Here is a 14,940-nt window from a genome sequence, read left to right as displayed (position 1 = left end):
GGCCACGGAGAAGCTAGTTACTTGTCCAAGGAGAAAGAAAACTTTTTAAAAAAATCTTCCTTTGTACATGTATTTCCCAATTTAAATGTGTAAAAAAGCGAATGAGAGGCAAGGAGTGGAGAGAATGTAGGAGCTGCGGCTGAATGAGGCGAGGAGTGGAGGCAAGGTTTGTTTTATTTTGGTTTTGTTTGTTAAAGAGGAGAGAGCTTCGTGTCAGTGTGTGGCTGGGGAGGATCTAACGGGGACAGGAAGTGATGCCAGGGGAGGGCAGATCTGGGGCCTGTGGCCCTGGTAGCAGGAGAGAGGGGACGTTGCTGAGGTGCCTGGGAAGTGTTTGATGGCAGCAGGGGCCCCTCCATCGGCTTTGCTCCCCATTTATGGAACCAGTTAGGCTCAGGAGGGAGCAACAGGCAGGAAGCCATTTATTTTTATTTCCAACTGTTTTTTTTAACTCACTTTGTGGGTGGTTCCTTCCCGCCCCAGAGTGAGGTCTCAGGCAGATCCCATAGCTTTTCAACTTATCTTGAGTAAAAGAAAAGAAAAAGAAAAAGAAAGTTTTTAGCTTATTAGATCAATGGAAACTGAATCCTGGTCCAATTCAAAACCTCTTCCCTCCTTGGCTTAGGCCTGCTTTGTACTCAAGGTAAGAAAGGAATTGTGGTTGTTGCTCTCCTTTTCACCTGTCCCCTTACCCACCAGCTGCTGCTTTGGGACTGCGAGGGCGGAAGGAGATGGGTGATGGGCAGGAAAGGTCCTCCAGGAGTGCTGTGGTCCGCACCTGCCTGGAGCAGACGGATACACAACCTCTGATCCCTTCTGGGCAGAGGCCCTTAGGCGAGTATTTTTGTGTCCACTGTCAGTGGGGGTGTTTTCCACTTGGGAAGTGCCTCCCCCAGCTTTCTGCTTACCTTTCCACAAGCCAGTGTGGGCCATGGGCCAGCAGCACAGGCAGCGCCTGTCAGAAATGGAGAGCTCGAGCTCATCCACACCTGTTAAATCAGAATCTACACATTAACAAGAGCCTCAGGTGATGTGAGGTGCAGTCAAGTTTAAAGAATGTTAAAGAATAAAAATTCAACTGAATAAATTTAAAAATCTAATTGGCTTTACCGAACGATTCACAAATTGGGCAACATCCATCTAGTGGATAGAATGTGCTCTGAGGAGCTGTACAAAACAGAAGGCTTTGTCAGTATGTGGAAGGTTTTTATAGGCCGAAATGGGGTGGGACAAAAGAGTTAGATGAGTGGCATATTTTAGACAAAGTCTCCTTCCCTTAGCGGAAAGCAGGGGATCTTTATCAGGCAGATGACCTCACTAGTGCTGATCAGGAAATTCCAAGCCAATTGGCTTAAAATTTCACTCCTTGAAGAGGTCGAAACTACAGTTAGGTTAGGTATTATATCTTCGTGGGGCTTAGCACGAGTGTTTCCATTTTGGAGCTTTTGTTTTGTAAGCTCTGGCTCACAACTCCCTCAGCCCCCTGAGTTCCAGTGGCAACCCTCTTTGCCGAGTCACCTTGCCCCTTCAGAGGTCTCCTCTGCCAGAGTTCCCTTATAGCACCCCCAAGTCCAGCTCCCTTTTATCCATCTACGCATGGCCCCTGGAAAACACATTTAGGGGAGGAAATAAAATCTTTTTCTTCTACCCACTTTAGGCTGGGGCCTGTAAATTAGACTGACAAAAGACAGACTAATGAGGGAAAACAAACGGAAATTTATTACCATGTACATTGTGTATACATATAGTAGCACTTGGCTGTGAGAAACTCAAAGGGGTGGTTAGAATTTGGGCTTATATAGCATCTTAACAAATAATAAATTTTCAGAGAAGTGATAAGACAAAGGCAAAGAACTTTGAACTTTAAGCATGGCAAATTGTAGGAAAGCAACCATATGGGGACTAATGGAAGATAAGGGCTAGTTTTAGCAAGATTTGTTATGGATTGGTGCTTATAAGGGTCTAGCATTGTCTCCAGTGATTAACTCTGTCCTTCAGATGGAGAGGCCAGGGGTGACACCTTTGCAAAGGTGTGTGCTGCTTTTAGGCAAATGGGGTAGCAGGGAGCTTTTCTTATATCCATGTCTTCTCGATTGCCTTCAGCTCAAATTATCCTATGCCAAGTGGCATAGTTGAGGTGGCATATTCTGCTACTCTTCACAAGCTTGCCCCAGCCCTCTGTCTCCGCTCTGCAGCCCGGTGGTCACCTCAAGCACAGCTTCTCCCTTTTGGAGTTCCCAGCTGGGGTCAGGTACTGCTACCCTTCCCTCAAACACCAGGGACTCTCCAAGTGTTCTCTCAAAACCCCCGTAGGGGAAGAAAAAGTTTTCCTCAACTCTCCTAGGGTCCTTGGCTGAAAATTAAACTGACAAAGATATAGTAATAGGAGAAAAGCATAAGAATTTACTTAATATGATTTTTTTTTTTTTATGACGGGAGGCTTCATAAAGAATTGAAGACCTGGGTATTTTTATATTTAGGTTTGACGGAGAGTGGGCGGGCAGTTGTGTAGAAATATGACAGGGTAAGGAGTATGAGGGAAGTGTAGTAAATGCAGGGAACTTAGCAAGCGCTGTTTGTTGGGATTCTTCGTGGTGCCCTTTTGCCCTCGGAGATTAGGAGGCTCCTTTCCTCTGGGTATAGGGAGGGCACCTCTCACGTGAGGGTTTTAGGACCTGTTTCGGGGGAGAAGGGTGGGGGAGGAGGTCAAAGTTAACGTCCTACTTCTGCTGTTTTCTCAAACTCCTTCAGCTTGAAATATTCAGTATGCCAAGGTGGCATATTTTGGGGTGGTGTATGCTGAACCCTATCACTTCCCACAGTGGTTGAGGTGAGGCAGACACACTCCTCCTCTCCCAGTGATGTGGGTGGTAGGGGTGGGGGTGGCACCGCTGGGCACACTGACATCTCGATCCACGAACTCCTCACTACCGGGCACTTCTATGTCCAGTGAGCCCACAGCCTTCTCAGAGACGCTTAGAGACAGGTGATGGGGAGAGACAATTTCACAGTTACTAGAAAGTCTTACAGAGGTGCTTGTATTCATTATCAATTGCTGAGTACCAGATTACCTCATATCTTAGCACTTAAAATGACAAACATTTATTATCTCACAGTTCTGTGTGTTATGGACTGAACTGTGTCCCTCCAAAATTCATATGTCGAGCCCTAACCCCTCAGTACTTCAGAATGTGACTGTATTTGGAGATAGGGCCGTTACAGAGGTGACTAGGTTAAAGGAGGTCATAAGGGTGGGGTCTTAAATATGACTGGTGTCCTTATAAGGAGGGGGGAGAGGTTACCAGGGGTTCGTGTGCACAGAGGAAAGGCCATGTGAGGACATGGCGAGAAGGCAGCTGTCTGCAAGGCAAGGACGGAGGCCTCAGGAGGAACCAGTCCTGCTAACACCTTGATACTGAGCTTCCAGCCACCAGAACTGTGAGAAATAGATGTGCATTGTTTCTGCCACCTAGTCTGAGGCACTTCATTGTGGCAGCTCGAGCAGACTAACATGCTGTGGGGCAGCAAAGTGATTCCGGCACAGCTTGGCTGGGCGCCTCAGGCTCAGGCTCTCTCCCAAGGCTGCAACCAAGATGTCTTCTCAGGCTGCGGTTCTCTCAAGTCACATACATATCGATATTTCTGTAACCTAACACCACTGTGGCATGCATCGCTCTTCCAGCATTCCGTGTGTTATGAGTGAGACGCTAGGTCCTGTGCCAGCTCGGGGGAAGGAAACGACACCGACGCATGCATACCAGGAGACGAGAGTCAGTGGGAGCCACCACAGGGGCCGCATGTCGCCGCGGTCTAGCACTCCACTTGACGATTTAGGAGGACTTAGCACCTATGGTATTGATTTTTGTCTTGGTCTTCAGTTAAAATGGAGACAATAAGAAAAGGACCAGGTAACCTCCTGTTACACCGGTGACAAGAGAGGAGGCAGAGAATGTGGGTGTATCTGATCAGTTTGGTGGTAGGAAGATACGAAAATGTCTGGATGGTTCCATTTTCCAGTGAGGTATGAAGTGTGGTCATTAGCTAGAACTGGGACTGTAGAGGGTGTGACAATGACAGTTACTTGTCTAGCAAAGACTCATGCTCCCTCACGGTCCTCTTCCTTATGATAGAACTGCCCAGCCAGGAACTACATTTCCCAGACTCCTTTATGTCTAGGTGGAACCATGTGACTAATTCTTGCCAATTAACTATGAGTAGAAGCAATTTATGGCATTTCCTGGTTATGGAGATTAAAAAGCAGGTCTGCCTTTCCCTATTTTCTCTTTCTTATATGTAAGCTGTTGGGTGGGTACAGAGAACTTCTGTGCCCTAGGAGGGAAGAGCTGCAAAATAAAAGGTGCCTGGTTCCTAAAAGCCAAGAATACCAGCCCTGGACTTCTATGTGAGTAAGAAATTAACTTTTGTTCTTCAAGACACTGAACAAATGAGATTTTATTGTTGCAGCAGGTAGCATTACCCTAACTCAGGGGTCCGCAATCCCCAGGCTGCAGACTGATACTGGTCTGTGGCCTGTTAGGAACTGGGCTGCACAGCAGGAGGTGAGTGGCGGGCAAGCGAGTGAAGCTTCATCTGTGTTTGCAGCCGCTCCCCACCGATGGCATCACTGCCTCAGCTCCACCTCAGATCATGAGGCATTAAATTCTCCTAGGAGCACCGGTCCCTGGCCAAAAATAGTTAAGCATCACTGCCCTAACTCACCCAGGTGTAGTAGGTTTGAGAATTGAGAAGCAGTGTGAAATACGTGTCTCAGAAAGTGGCCGTAGAGGGAGTAGATACTGGCAGTGAGGCAGCCCACCACCTGAAGAGCCTTGCTGGTTTGGGCAGGACATTGGACAAGGGTGACCCACTCATACGTCTCCATCATCAGAAATGGGCCAAGGAGAAGCCGAGCTGCATAACAGAGGCTGTGAGCCAAAAAACTTCTTAACCCTGTATGCCTCAGGACCCTTGAACGGCCCTAAGAAAAGTGTACCCTGAAAATGACTAAAATTGGACTTCCCACTACCCATATGCAAAATGGGTATGAGATGGCTATGATTCATATTCCCTAATATATGTGTGTGTAAGAAACATCACTCATTTTTACTTTCTTTAGTTTCTAAGCCTCCACCCTTCCAAGTTGGTTGAGGGTAAGTTCCAGGCATAATTGGTGTGCTGTCCTTCTCCCTAATGTTGTATAGTACCCAGAGCCGACGTGGTGCTCTCAAATAAGAGAAGGCCTATCATCTTTGATTCAGGATGATCAGGCACAGTTTGCCTGGGCGCCTCAGGCACAGCTTAAGTGGAGCCCTTGGGGTCCTCTGCAGCAGTGCTACATTCTCTGGGCAATGCTAAGTATAGGGCCAGGTCTATTAACTACTTAGGAAGCCGCCAACCTCAAGAATCTCTCCTACCTCTTTCTACTGCCCAGGACCCACGTTCCCCTGCCACGTTTCCCCTTGAGCAACTCATACTTCTGAAAAACAACAGCCAGAAAAGGAGGTTAGATATAAATGACTTCTCCTTTCTCATCCAGCAACATGAACCTCCCTGGGGGCAAAAGGTGAGGGGTCTGAAATTCTGGAAGAACGAAACGCAAATAAATTTATCAATGACCTGGTTCCAGCATCGATCTCCTAGGGCTTTTGTGAGGATGAGAAAAAAGGAAGCACATAAAATAGCCAGCATAAGGCCTGGCATCAACCAAGTTTTTGTTATTATCACATATCTTTGTCCTCCACTTCCCATGTTCCTTAATCTTGTCATCACAAGAAACAAGCTAAGTGAAAGTTTCAGGCAAGTCGTAGAAAAACTTAAATTCTTTCTAGTTAGTGTGCTCACCAAATAAGAGGTGCCACCATTCACTCAATGAATGGTCATTACTGTGGTTCAGGCATAGCCATTAGGCTTAGGTTCACAAACCTTGATTGCCAAAACTGAGTATCTCTGTGGTGACCCCAAGAATACACCACTCACTTCCAACTACAGAGAGTGTAATTGATTAACAGCCCCAGCTGCCCAGCTCTAAAATCCTTCACCCATTCGCACCGAGGCCACGCCTCCCAAGGCTGTTGTAGCCAATGAGGGAGCGGGACAGGCATAGTGAGGTGGGTACATTGCAAGGGAGGGCGTGGCCTCCTCTGACAGGTGGCTGCCTGGAGAACTCACTGACAGTCATGTCAATGTCTCCTCAGACTGCAGGGAAATCTTAGATGATTCCACCCAGACTGCCTCTTTTCCCTTTATCCCCTTCTCTCAGCATCTGACCTGCATTATGGTCGGAAGCCAGGCTTGCTCAGCCTCTTCTGGCTGCCTTCCAGTTTTCTCTCACTGATGTTTCTCCTAATAAATTTCTTGCACATTTCGTCTGGTCTTGCACCTGCTTCTTGGAGGGCCCAGCCTAACATGTTCTCCCCATTCAGTACACAGCCTTTACTTTGCAGAAGTATGTTATTTATTTACATAGCAAAAATTAGTTAAATGCACTTCCTGTGCTTAAACTGTGAAATGGAACATATAAGGACAAACGTTTTAAGTATAACTGTTAAGACCACTTCCTACCATAAGGAGTTAACTGTTGTCTCAACTGCAGTTTAACATTTATTTTTGCTGAATTTGGCACCTGCTACTATTCAACCTGAGCTTTAAAATCTCAAGTGACTGTTGAGTTCCCTCATGGCCCTTAACTCTCCCTGGAAACTCTGAACTACTTAAAAACAAAAAGCCAGTGGCATGAAAAAAAAATATATAAACAATGTAACCTCTTTCAAAGTAATTTAGAAGATACAGGGAGAGAATTACCCAGAATGCCATCATCCTAACACAATAGCTGACATTTTAGAGGGCCCCATCTCCCCCACTGTCTCCAGTTCTCTCCCTGAGCCCCCTTTTCTCTAGAGGGTTATTTATAGAACTGCTTTTGTTTGGCATGGGCCCTAAGTTTTCAGCCCTAGAGGCACATCAGAACCATCTCTGGAGGTTTTAAAACTGACCGAGGCCCAGCCATGAACTGGATTTAATTAATCTGCATGTTCTTCCTTTTTGGAGCTGAGATGCTAGAATCGAATTGCCTACACTCCTCAATGTATACCACTTTACCAGTGCATTCATAGTTCTCTCCTTTTATTTATTATATTTGACCTCTTAATCTCTGATTTCTACCCTCATCCCCTCCTGCTAATGGTACCCCGTGGGTTTTATATGTTCTTAAATGTGCATACATTTTTATAAATATGTAGTGTTGTTTGGGTGTGTGTTTTATTGAACATTTGTAAATTTCATTGTTTCTTACCTTTCCACCCTCAATACTCTGTTTCAAGGATCTGTCTTTATTCATGTATGAATATCTTGTTCATGGCTTCTCATTTCTGCCAGTATCTCCCATACCTCACTTTCCATTTTCCTAGGGATGGACACCTAATTGCTTTCAGCTGCCTTCCGGCTCTGCAGTTCTGCGGTGAGCATCCCCATGCATGCTCCTGTGTGGGCCTGTGTGAGAATTCCTCTGGGAAGAGTGTTCTAGCATCCTCAGCTGATTCAGATACATAGACAGTGTTGAGGACCACTGCCAATCCCTCAACAAGTCTTATGATCCCTTAAGATTTTCTTCACACTTCTCTCTCATGGGACTGACTCTTCCCCAGCTGAAATATGAGATGTTCAGGCTACTATCTTACCCCATAAAATTTTCCCTTCAGCAACTCAAGAAATACTAGAGAAATGATGGATCTCTTCTTAAATATGACCCTGTATTTTTTTCTTATTGTTGCTGTAACAAGGTATCACAACCCCAATGACTTAAAACGACACAAATTAATTTTATTACAGTTCTGGAGGTCAGAGTTGTAAAATTAGGGTGCCAGCAGGACTGCATTTCCTTTTGCAGACTCCAGGGGAGAATCCAATTCTTTGCCTTTTAGGAACAAGGAACAACATAGAACAAGGAACTGGGAACAACATGGGTTCCTTGTTACTTTCTGGCTCTATGAGATGCTCCAGGTTCTTTTTGCATATTTCCTGCCCTATCCTAGAATCAGCTTTTTTCCCCCAGGAACGCTTTGTGTCTTTTGTTAGAGATGGAATCAGAAACCAAGGTCTGGGCACAAGATATGTTCATTGCTACTGGGATATTGATGCTTCTAGGTCTTCTCAGCTGACAAAGCAAGGAAATATGTGTGCCTCCTAACCAGTGTTTGTACAGATATCTCCAAATATTCTGTATGAACATGAGTTCATGCCTATGTCTGCAACTCTAATCTGTTACCACATGGATCATTCTAGCTTTCTCCTCAGACTTATTTGTAAATGCCCGCCCCCACGGTGAGAAGTCTGGCTCCCGCTCTTCGCTGATATTTACTCAGTTGTACATTTCCAGTGTATGTACATAGCGGCATCAGAATCATTAACCAGTACCTTGATGAAAAACGGCTTTACCAAGTGGAATACAGTTTTACCGGCGTTCTTTTTGCCTTACAGCTCCACTCATTTCCAAAGTCACCTAGGTCAGCATCTTTTCCCTTCATCCTCTTCCAGGGGGTGTTTTAATACATTTGTAATACGAATTATTTCGTCACAGTCTGCAGTCTATCCTGAGATCCTTCAATTATTTGTTAAATTATTTTTAAAATATATGTACATTGGTTCACTCTTTGTGCTGTAAAGTGCTATGGGTTTTGACAAATGCATAGTATCCTGTATCTATGATCACAGTATCATACAGAATAGTTTCACCACTCCCCAAAAAATAAAATTTAATTTCATGCATTTCATGCTCCAATCCCTTCCTACTAAATCTCTGCCAATCAGTGATCTTTTTACTGTCTCTACAGTTTTGCCTTTTCCAGAATCTCATATCATCAAAATCATACAGTATGTGGCCTTTTCAGATTGGCATCTTTCATTTATCAATATGTATTTAAGGTTCATCCAAGTCTTTTTGTGACTTGATAGTTTATTATTTTTTAAAATAACAGAATAAATATTCCATTGAGTAAATGTACCATACTTTATCTAGTCAATGTCCTCTTGAAGGACATCTTAGCTGCTTCCAGTTTTTGGAGATTATGAAGAAAGCTGCTATAAACGTTCCTCTTACCCATTTTAAAATTGTCTTTTGCTTTTCAATCTGTGTTTTAAAGATATTAACTTTGTCAGATTTCAACTATTTTTCCTAGTCTGTCATTATTTCTAAATTATTTCTTAATTGACTGATTTGTGCCTTATAATATTTAAAAAATTGAATATATCTGTATTTTCTGTTATGGCTTCTGAGTTCCCTGTCTTGCTCAGATTGTTTTTCTCCATCCCAAGGTTAAAATATGTTCTTCTGAATTTCTCCTTTGTTACATTTAAGCAAAAGGGCTAGAAATGCTGGAGAATGACAGAGGGCATGGGGGATAGTGACTTGGGGCTGAGAAGCATTTTGCCTCTGAATCCTGAGTGGTCCATCACCTGGGTTTTCTAGGATCAGCTGTGAGTAAGAGTCATCATGGGGTCCCTGCAGATACTGCAGTTTTAGAAGCAAGGAGCTATGTGGCCTGGCTTTGGAGAAGAAAAACCAGACCCCAGGGTTGTTTCCTGAGCTCGTCCATTCCATCCCTGTAGCCCCTCTATCGTACGCTCCATGTTTATCTCGTTCCAGGCTGTAAACTCCATTAAGTTGAGGACCAGGTGTGACTTGTTGATCCCTGGTATTCCTCAGTGCCTGGCATTGATGCCTTGTGGGCAAGCAGGAAAGCAGGTAAAGAGGGAGGGAGGGAGGAAGGCAGGAAGGAGTGCTGATTATCAAGTTCTGCGTTAAGAACTATCAAGTTCTATCAAGTTCTGTTCTGCTGTAGGCCCTAGGTAGCTAACCTTGTTGAACCACATTACCTGTTGCCTTCTGGTCTCGAGGCTGGCCGATGGAATACTGTCAGGGAATTGAGGTTGAGAGGAAAGAGAGGTGGAAATATTTATTATTCCTCCTACCCTCCACCTCCTGAGCAGTTCTTCCAGCAGCGGCTATATCCACAGCTCCTGTCCAGCAGCCCCTTGTCCAGGCTCCAGCTTTCCCCTGGGCACGGGTAACACCGTTTCCTCCTCTGCCTCTGCAGGTCAAATTTCAGAGCAGCTTCCTTCTATTGGTAGTTGCTGCAGCCATCGACAACCCTTACTATTTACCAGAAACTACCCACACCTCTGTAAATAATCACTTTATTAAAAAGCCTTTCAAAAATCCCAGCTGAGTGCATGCTCTGTTTGCTGCCTACATCCTGACAGGTCCTTAAAGGGGGCAAAAAGGGAAAGAAACAAAGGGAGGCTTCTCAGAAGAGCTGATATAAACCCGGAAGAAGCAATTCCCATCACTACCTCGTTCATCCACTGAGGCGCCAGAGGACTCAGAAAAGACTGTGTGAGACTGCCACATGGTGGCCTGCTTGAGTCACCCCAAGCTATCCTCAGGGTCAGTGACTCGGTCCTCTGTGTGACCCTCAGTGCTTGGTTCTATCTTGATAGGAATTCTTGATAAGATGAAATAATAACTTATCAGTTTATATGTCTGTCTCCCACACTGGATAGAAAACTCCTCAAAGGAAAGAGTGTGGTTTGGGTCGTTTCTGCATTGTGCTCTGCTTCTCTCAGGCTGCCAGACACCGAGCATAGGCTCATGTGAAGAGGGAATGAAGGCTTCTCCCACCGAGTCCTACAGGCCCACTTTTCTAGAATCCACTCCCTTTCTAAGGGGTAGAATCACCTCAGAAGCTTCTGGCCACGCTCTGAAGGCTAAAAATATTTAACACTGATGATACCGGAAGGTGACTAAGCTGCTGACTCATGAGAACCAACTTCCTCTTCCGAGATAATTGTCTAAACTATTATCAAGTCGTTTTGCCCAGGCAAATTCTGGCCTCATGCTTTCCTGCCATCTTTGCATGTTCTTTTAAAAATTGCCAGTTTGGCTCAAATACCTTTTTTGTTCTTGTACCCTTTTGTTCTATTACAGTTTCAGGTGTTATCCTAATGATCTTTACTAACTCCTTATCACCTCAACTAGGAGACACTGACCACACACAGGCCACACCTGTGGACCACATGCTCTCATCCCCAAAGCAGGATACAGTCATTTGAAATGTGGGCTGTCCCAGAAAATCTGGGATATATACTCTTTATTACAGAACCAGCACTAAACCTTGATTCGTTTTTCTATTTAAATGGTTACCACAAACATATGGAAATAACCACAAACATATGGGGAAAAAACAGTAAACAGAGCTTGCTCAAGTGTGTCTGACAGTAGTTGATTTTACTGGCACAGTAACTGTATTCCTGTAATTTTCTGATGCAGTATTAATTTTAAGTGTTCCATTAGTGGAAACATTTTTAATGCTGAATATTGTAATGCTTTTTATGTTCTATTGTTTTCAATCAAAGTAGTTCTTTTCGTGTATAATAAAGCACGAGGTTTTTTACACCACTGTAAGACTTTTTCTCTAAAATCACAGACCAATGACCATGTTGCTAACCACAGCCCTGGAGTTGTCCCAGCCCAGATGCCAGATAGTGAGTAAAGCCACGTCGGGAAGATTCCAGCCATTTGGGTCTTCCCAAATGGAGCAAAGACAAAGTACTCCCCCTGCCCATGCCCTGCTTACATTTCTTATCTGCAAACTCATGAATGTAAAAAAATGATTTTACGTCAAAAAAAAAAAAATCGCCAGAGTAAGACTCTTCTCAGACCATTGTTCTTAGTGTATGAAGATACAAATATTGCTGAAGTTTTAGTTAAAGAGATATCTTCCCCCAGACCTTCCAGACTAAAAATTTCAGATATCCTGATGCTTGCTGGTCCCCATTCCACTAAGGACAGTTGTTCTTCCAACCACATGGGGTCATGCCCCTACCGATTGGGGAACTCACTACTGTGCAAAGAGAAAGGTGACCAACTGGAAGAGATACTCAGTGGTGACCAGTTGCCTCAGGGACTCTGAATGTTGGATTCCAAACACCTTTGCTGGCATCCTGGTTCCAGGGCTTGTCCTGTGATTGTCATCTTCTCTGAAGCACACCCAAGGCCCCAGAATCGCAGCTTCATCATTTGTCAAAGGATGGGCTTATGAGCCATCAAGGTGTGACGCTACATCCACCATGTTTGCTGACCTTTGTGTGACTAATACAGGGACCAGGGCTTGGGACTGGTTGGAAAGAAGAGCACTTAAGTCTGATTGCCAAGTTTTTGACGTTCATCAGGATCCGGAGGCCTAAGCAGTGGATGTATTTTGTTTTTGCTTCATAACTTTAGGGATAGGAACCAATACTTATTGTACATCTGCAGACTGAAAAGATGTACTTCTGGGTCGGCATCAAAAGCAGTTGCTCCCTTAGGGTAAATTCTGAGTCGATCTCCCACCCACAATCCCAAAACATATGACTCATCCAGGAGTCTATTGAGAACTCTGCTGTGATAAATGACCCAAACACTACAAATTTTACTTGATTCCATTTGAGTCACCCAGAAATACCCTTCCCCCCTTACTTCTGTTTTACAAACCCATAGTCTTCTGGTTGCAGTATCAATTTGACCTCAACATTCAGCATAATGTTTTCAGCTGAAAGGCTAAATTGCAGGGTTCCAAACTTTTTCAGTCTGTGATACTGGTGAGGTTTTATATGGTTGGTGGTGGAGGGGGAAGACAGAAGCAGAGACAGACAGACAGAGAGTCAGAGAGAATGAATTTCTGTGTAGGGAGAAATTGAGATAATTTAAAACTACTTATTTCATTAGTTCCAGAGACAAACAATTCAGTGAAAATTACAAGGACTCAAGAATAGTTAACTGAGGATCTTTTATGTCATTTTATAAAGAAAGAAATCCCTCAAACAATACATGACAGCCACTGGGTATGTATTCCCCTCAATCCTGTACCTAAGAAACCTTTTAGTTATGATACTATTAAATAGCTCCTTGGCTACAGAGTGTATTCCATGTTCACTGAGAAGTACAATTATCTTCATCTACAACTTTAATCCCACAATATTTACCAAGCACTTTTATTAGAAGGCGGTGTATTTACCTAACGTATGTGTTCGATTATTGTAACATGCTGGACAATGAAGCAGCTCAGAGCCTGCCTTATCTTCCAGTTTCCCTCCGTTCCACTCTCTTGCCTGTGCCGCTCCAGGGTCAGCCCCGTTCCTTCTCCCGCCCTGGTAGACAGAGTAGGGTGTTTTATCTGAGAGCTGTCCACGCCCAGGGCTCCATCCAATGCGGCGAAAGACACTTCTGGGAATAAAACATTTCTCCTTCCTCCTGTCTTGTACCCATACTGTCTTCCTTCTCAGGACCCAGTTAGTTCATGGAATGAGCCCCACTTTGTACCTTTCCTCAAGGATTCAGACAAGGCCCACACCCAAGCTCTGCCACGCACTCTGGCTTGCTGCACCTCCCATTCTCCAATGTTGGGGGCCACTTACCACCCACACCATACAATTTAGTTTTCGATTACTTGTTGCTAAGCTTCTTGACAATTATATCACAGGTATTGGCTTTGCCTTCGCTATGAGAAGCTCCTGGTAAAGTAATTATTGACAACAGCTTCTGGTATTGTGCTTCACCCTCAGCAGGTGCTCAATAGATAAACACTTGCCTTCACGTCATGTCTTTCCCTGTGAGGGTGGTGAGCAGACTCAGGCAGCCTGCCACAGGCCAGGCTCTGAGCTGAGGAGTGGCCTCTGGCTTCCCTGGGGTAACCTGCGAGGTGGTGATGTCAACACTGCATTCCATGGAAATGCCCCAGGCCTGTCTGGAAGGCCCCTCTGGCCTCTCCCAGCCCCTGCAAATTCAGTGTCTTTGGAATTCCCTCCTCCCCCAACCCCTGCACAGTAGCCCTCCTTGCATTTAATTTCAGGCATTTGTGAAAAGTTCCATACCTGCTGCAGAACACTGTATCTGGCATTTAAAATGATAGTCTGGCTGGGAGGCTGGATGAATGAATTGCTGGGCTAAGGGACAGGAGGGTGAGTGGGTAGGTGGGTGAATAAAAGAATAAGCCAGGTGTGCCCTGGAATGGCGCCCTCCAGAGAACAGAGATTCCTACTTGTTCAGAATTTCAGTGGGTTTCTATTGACTCCACAGGGAGAAATTTTTTCAAAATCATTTTCAAAAATCTGCAATTTAGAAACTAGAATATTTATGAACATGTAATCAAAATATGGTAAGACTTATAAGGGTTACTCTAGAATTCGATATACACAAACATACTTATTTATACTTAGTTGCTGGGTAATACATTTTTGAAGTGTTCAATGTTTTTTATTCACCACCTATGTTAGCGGGCCATTACTTCCCTCAAATGAAAGCAAACTAGTCTGCAATCACCATCAATATTCTTTAACCTTGAACTTGAAGGAAGCTTTTAAAGCAAAAAGACTGGGAGAGCTCTAAGATCCCGACCAGAGTTTCTCAATTTGAGCTGCATGTTTGAATTACCTGGGAGGTTTTTAAGTCTCGATGCCCAGGGTGCACTTCAAACCTATTACATCAGAATCTCTGGAGATGGGACCCAGGCATTGGGATTTTTTTCATTTTTCTTTTTTTTTTGAACATTTTTTTTTTCTTTTATACTTTGGCATCCATATTTTTAAAGCTCCCCAAGTGGTTCCCATGTGCGGCTAAGACTGAACCACTGCTCTAACCCACATGCAGCTGAGACTGATGAAAAGACTTACTCTACGGACATAAGGTTTATGTTGCCTGTAAGGCAGATCTGAAACCAGCCTGCGTCCTCACTCCGATCCCTCCCCATCATCTCCTTCTTCCTTTACACTTAGTTCTGTCTTCAAGTTCAGGTGAACTACGCTCTCATTTTGTGAAGGCTGCGCTTTTCCACTCGCGAACTTCGAATTGACCTTTTATGCTTAAAAGGAGTTTCGGGAATTGAGAAAATCAGATAGTTGAAACAAATT

At 44.3% G+C, this 14,940-nt stretch overlaps 1 long non-coding RNA gene across 1 annotated transcript; it reads left to right on the top strand.

Annotated features, from left to right (window-relative positions):
• The first annotated feature begins 3,324 nt into the window (after nucleotides 1–3,324).
• On the top strand, nucleotides 3,325–11,616 carry LOC118611998. Its single transcript, XR_004954626.1, has 3 exons — nucleotides 3,325–4,402; nucleotides 9,641–9,739; nucleotides 10,258–11,616. It is a non-coding gene; the product is annotated as an uncharacterized LOC118611998 (long non-coding RNA).
• The last annotated feature ends 3,324 nt before the right edge of the window (nucleotides 11,617–14,940 follow it).

The sequence above is a fragment of the Rousettus aegyptiacus genome, unplaced genomic scaffold (genome assembly GCF_014176215.1).
Source record: "Rousettus aegyptiacus isolate mRouAeg1 unplaced genomic scaffold, mRouAeg1.p scaffold_m13_p_15, whole genome shotgun sequence".
Classification (NCBI taxonomy): domain Eukaryota; kingdom Metazoa; phylum Chordata; class Mammalia; order Chiroptera; family Pteropodidae; genus Rousettus; species Rousettus aegyptiacus.
Note: the sequence above shows the minus strand (reverse complement) of the source record. Positions and strands in the feature narration are given on the sequence as shown.